This window comes from Pseudomyrmex gracilis, unplaced genomic scaffold, assembly GCF_002006095.1.
Source record: "Pseudomyrmex gracilis isolate BER0280 unplaced genomic scaffold, ASM200609v1 scaffold_544, whole genome shotgun sequence".
NCBI classification, from domain to species: Eukaryota; Metazoa; Arthropoda; class Insecta; order Hymenoptera; family Formicidae; genus Pseudomyrmex; species Pseudomyrmex gracilis.
This window is the reverse complement of record NW_018021128.1, coordinates 1-6231: the sequence shown is the minus strand read 5'-3', so window position 1 is coordinate 6231 and position 6231 is coordinate 1.

Below are 6231 nucleotides of genomic sequence, written 5' to 3'. Positions count from 1 at the left end.
AGCAATTTTCTTAATAATCTCGACTTTGCAGTTATAGCTCCTATCATAACTCACGATCGTGCAAGGGTAATGCGAGCCTTAAATTTTCTTTATTAGTTCAGTCAAATATGCAAGGTTTATATAAGGTAAAAATTAGGATATTTTGATCAATTAACACATATCGTCTACGTAGTTGAAATTAGGTAATACAACTAAGTCATATTGCTTTCAAACGAGACACTCATTTTGATTTCATAGCTTATTCGACCATGAAGGCACATCTTTAGTCAAAATTTAGTCATTTATAACTTAATGTCTAACATTAAAGTCACAGAACTTTGAAGGCATTTTATAAGTTAAAACTATATATTTTCGACTTCCATATAAGACTTGAAACATTATTCGACTTTTAGAACATTTTTTAGGTCAAAACTTGGTAATTTCATACTTAATTAAAACAATTTGACTTTGTCTTGATCAAGATGCCCAGCTTTGCTGCTTGGGTTATTTGTCGCAACTCTCGTGGTGATAGTGGTGGTGGTGGGTTAACCTACCGTTTGCTCTTCAACAATTTTCTGCATGTAAGCGGCGTTACGTTCTCTTTCTTCGAACTTTCTACATCGAGCGCCGTCAACCTTTCCAATTGTCGTCATTTCCATCTCTCTCTTTGTTGTCTCGCGCATCTCGATATCAGATTCGCGCGAGTTTATATTTTTGCGATTTAATCTCGCTGCTTCTCCGACACACACACACACGCACGTTACGTCAGAATATTTCAGAAACAAGACTCCGTGACGCGAAGTGTTGCGCGTCCGAAAATTTCACAAAAAAAAAAAAAAGTTTTCACGGATACTTCTCTTAATTGTACACGAGACACGAGCTCGGCAACAAAAGGAGAATGTTTTTTTTTTTAATTGCTACGTTGTAACTAACGACACTTTGGCGCGCAGAAAAAAACATGCGCGTGCAAAGAAAGTGCGCATCTCCGTCTTTCGCGGTCTTTTCTCGCCAGTCAATCCGCTTCTTCCCCCGCAATTAAACTATCTGGTTAGAAATTCGAATAAACTTATCAGAAAGAGTCTTAACATACGCGCGCGCGCGCGTGCGTGCGAACGCGACTCTCGATAATTGCTACCGCGCGCTCGAGATTACTCTCGCTGCGTGTGGAAATCGAGATCGTGTACGCTGCGAGAATTTAAAAAAGAGATCTCGTCATATATCAACGAGTTACACAGATCTTGTTTGAATATTTCTCCAAGACAAAATATCTTTTGCTTTTTACTTAAATATGTACATATATTTAGTTAATTATTAGACAACACGCACAATTAAATCCTTAACGGATTTTACTCTGTAGCAGACGTGTCGATAATAATGAGCAATTATAATTAAAGAGTAATAGACGCACACACACACAGAAGATGCGCGGGGAGAGTTTAGTTTCTCTAAATATTGCGTGATTCGTTAGAACCTCGCTATAGTGTAGCGCCTTTGATTTTTCGCTAGTCTCTTGCGGGAAGGTGAAAAGAGAAGAGGAGGAAGAGATATTTAACCGGCGATTCAGGCCGAGACTAACGGGCACTTTTCCTCGACACGTTTCTCCCCGACGCGGATGATTTCCTCTTCTACAAGTTTTTTTTTTTTCTTCTTCTCGCCACAGAAGAGAGACATCTGTCGTTAATCCGTGACTCGATGATTTGATGAATCGAAGAAAACGTCAAAGTCTCTCCGTTCCGTCCGTAAATTCATCAACGATTTCGCGCGACTCCACGACGCTCTCGAAGATCAATGAATCAAATTAAACCAAAATCATCTAGTTTTTCCATGGCGATTTCACAACTTGATAATTTTAAAAATAATCACGTTGATTAATAAATTAGTTTATCGTTTTTTTTTATGCGAAGTTTAATCACAATGATATTGTGATAAAATATCGTGACACATCGTTACGTTTGGAAAACGCTTGAATTGTTGAGCAAAAATTATCAATCTTGGATTTAAACATCCTTGCGGAGGTTAGGTTAGGCAGAAAAAAAAGCGAGAGTGCACGCGATTGCCGGCGAGACGGATGAGCCCCCGGAGGTGCCAGAAACCGTGAAGAAGGGTTCTACGATCCGAATCTCTCTTCAAGGACACGAGAGAGAGAGAGAGAGAGTGCGTGGCCGCTCTCTTGTTTTCCTTCTCGCTGAGAAAATCGGTCCAAAACGAGTCCGAATGCCATGTGGGAGAAAGAAAAAGTCGCGGCGAAATCGCGTTCTACATAACATAATAGCTGGAAAATCTTCGCGTCTCGCTGTATTTTTTAACGGAGAGGAGGCAAAAAAAAAAAGGAGTCGGCGCGCCGAACATTTTGCTCCTCCGATGAAATTTATTTCTCGGCACAAAATGTGTAAATGTAATATTTATAGAATTTCGTATTACAAATCTTGCTCGCGTGCGCGCGTGCGAAGTTCGACGACCACGCAACAAACTGATATTTAAAAAAAAAAAACGTGTATAATCACAAATTACAACAAGCATGAAGAACACGAGATTGGAGATGGTAACGTGGATTAAAACATCTCTCGTATAAAAAAAAAAATTGCGAATTCTAGAAATTCAGAACAGAAGTAATTAAACACACAGTCTCGCGTTTATCATCGTCATCGTCCTTCGTCGAAGGAATCCTGGAATTCTTGCCGGTTTGCACGAATAAGAAACCTCTCTCTCTCTCTCTCGTATAATACCGTCCTGCGAAGCGTGGCGCGTGTTCGACGAGGAGGTGCCAGAAACCGTGAAGCAGAGTCCCGCGTCCGTGCGACTTTCCAAGGACATATATCGTCGTCGTCGTCGTCGAAGAAGAATAATAAAAGGGAAAAGAGGAAGAAGAGGAAGAGAGAAAGAGAGACGCGCGTAAAGATGAAAAAGAAGAGAAAGAGGGTACCGAAGGAAGGAAGAAGGCGAAGCAGAAGAAGAATCCCCTCACACATCCGCGAGAACCGGAAAGATTCCCTCGATCCGCTACGAACGGGCTTCCAAGGCCCGCGATCCGTATTCCAGCAAGACCCACACACACGTACAGCCGGACCGTATTCACTCACGCACGCACGCACGCACGCACGCGTACATTCTCCCACATACGCGCGCGCGTGCACTTTGGACGCGCGCACGTATCCGGCCGCGCGCGAGGTTATTGTTTAAAACGTTCCCCTTTATTGTGTCTACAATGTGCTCGGTCGCACGCGGACGGAACGACCAAGAGAGAGAGAGGCCTTCTTCTCCTACTCGCTCGTTGCTAAATACACGCCTTTTGCAACTCTTCTCGCCCCGGTCACGTCGGTCGTCCTCCTCCTCCGCGTCTTCGGTCGGTTGATCAGCGCCCGTTTCGGATTTTTGAGCGCGAGAGGATTTTGTCCTATCTCTTCGTCGAGACGATCATCGCGCACCGGGATATCGGAAACGAGATCTCGAGCGTGGACAAAGTTTACGCGAAACTAAAGTTTTTTTTTTTGTTTCGTTTTCGTATTGTATACGCGATAGCAGAAGAACGGGGGGTAAAGTGTAACGCGCGTCAAAGCTGCCAATTTTTATATCGACTCTTCCTCGCTCACCGGTATTCTTTTCAAACGCGTGTGTTCGCCGTTGCGGAACTCTTCGGCCTCATCGCGAGACACGACGCGGATACCGTCGAAACACGTTTATTGTGTCTACCAAAAGAAAGAGAGAAAAAGAGAAAGAAAGAGAGGAAGAGAGAGAGAGAGAGAGAGTTACTCGCGTCGACTATACACAGACGGCTTGGCACAGCTCCACGCATAGCCACGCAGTTCGTACGCAACATGGTTGCACTTTCGTCCGTTCTCTCGTTGCTCGCTATATTTACAATATACTTCTCTCGAAAAAAATTTTTATTCGCGTGAATAATAAAAAAAAAAAAAAAAGTGAAAATTTATATCTCCGCGATATCTCTTTGCAACACAATCCCATCCACTCTCTCTCTCTCTCTCTCCACACACGAACTAGTTTGTTCTCATAAGTGTAGATTTCGCGCTTACAAGCGGTAACAATAAAAACAAGAAGTTACGCGTTTGAAGAGTAATTTCGATTCTCTCAATATATAATTGCGCAACTCTTGTGTATATATTCGGCTCTTACTTTTCTCTCAAGAAGGATTACACACATCTCTGGACGAGCACACACGAAATTACCGCGTGCAAACTTGTTTTCCAACCACGTCGTGTTTTTGAACTCGAACACGATCTTGTATTCAAATAATTACGCGAGCCTCACCTTTTAAGCATAAAAAAACGCGTTTGTTGCAAAAAGTTTTACCACATACGTGCCACAATATATATATGAGAATTATATATAATCATATATATTAATTATATATTATAAAAAAAAAAACACCTCTACGTATTAAAATTATATTTAGAAACTACCTACACACGTGCATGTTTTTTTATTTCCGTTTGTCGGCAATTCCACAAACTGTATGTAAGACGTACACGTTTGCATTTTACGAGTAAAACCGCGCGTATAATTCCGGCTTTGGGATTAGAGACGAGAAAGATTCGTGCCAGCGCAGCGATTACGCTAATTCCACATTCTCGACAAAGAATCCATCGGTCGTTGAGAGAGAAAGAGAGAGAGAGAAAGAGGGAGTCGCTGCCCAAAGATCGTGTCGTATCTCCTTTTCTCAATCGAGACGGAGGACGAGGGAGGACACGCGCATGCACACACGCGTTTAAAAACACATACGGATGCATCGCGGTCACGTGTGTCCATGCGCGAGGAGGCTACAGGCAAAGCGACTCTTGCATGTAAGGCGTCTCTCTTCTCGACTGGCAACTTGGAAAGGGGAAGTAGTTGTCGACGAGAGCGCGCGCGAGGATGTGGAGAAAGGACGAGGCGGAGGAAGAGGAGAAAAGAGAAGTATGAGGAGGAGGAGGAGGAGGAGGAGGAAGAGGAGGAGAAGGAGGAAAGAAAGAAGAAGGGTGGACTAAAGAAGGTGGACAGAGCGGGCCGAAGCGGAGAGAAGAGAAGAGGGGGCAGGACGCGGACAGACGGACGGACGGGAGGTGCAGCGAACTCTCCCAAGGCCTGCTTGCCCCCACCGAGCGCGCAACTGCAACTGCAACTCTCGCGTAGCCGCCGCCGCCGCCGCCGCCGCCGTCGTCGTCGTCGCCGCTAGTCGAGTCGGGAGACGGGGAGAGATAGCTCTAGACTTTTATTTGAATCGATTGAGAGTAGAATGAAGCCGATCGGTTCACTCAGTATTAAGATCTTGCTGATTGAATTTCCCCCCACTCTTAAAATTCTTCATTTTCGCATATATAGAAGCACGGTGTGCCTCGCACAGTTCGTACGCACTGCACGTGAATAAAGACATTTTTAAAAATTGTTGATTACGATTCTTACAGTTTCCGATCAATAAATTTGTTTCCAAACGAGAGAAAATCCGGTGCGAGCAGCTGTACAGCGCACTAGGAGAGAAAATTATCATACGGAAAATTATCACACTGCAAGAGAATACGTCGCGCTGGGATATCGATAATTTATTCATATTGGACTGCAAACTTTCTTGCTACAAACAACGATTCTCGCGAATTTTCTCTCAGATCGGAACTACGATTGATATACATTATTATATTTTTATGAAAGTCATCTCTCATTCCTATAGAAAATAAAGTATGTAACGCACTTCCATTGGCTGGTGAAAAATTTCCGCGCAAATGGTAGTTCTCTAAAGCAAAGTTTTAGGCGTTTCTCATTTGACAGATGCGTATATCAATCGTAGTTTCAGTTTCCATCATGTTTGATCATAACTGAACTCTTTGTTACATCGTATGTGCGTCACATATGATATGATTCCTCAAATTTATATTCAACGATGAGCCGTTCGATCCGAGAGAAAATTCGCGAGAATCGTTGTTTGTAGCAAGAAAGTTTGCAGTCCAATATGAATAAATTATCGATATCCCAGCGCGACGTATTCTCTTGCAGTGTGATAATTTTCCGTATGATAATTTTCTCTCCTAGTGCGCTGTACAGCTGCTCGCACCGGATTTTCTCTCGTTTGGAAACAAATTTATTGATCGGAAACTGTAAGAATCGTAATCAACAATTTTTAAAAATGTCTTTATTCACGTGCAGTGCGTACGAACTGTGCGAGGCACACCGTGCTTCTATATATGCGAAAATGAAGAATTTTAAGAGTGGGGGGAAATTCAATCAGCAATATCTTAATACTGACTGAACCGATCGGCATTATTC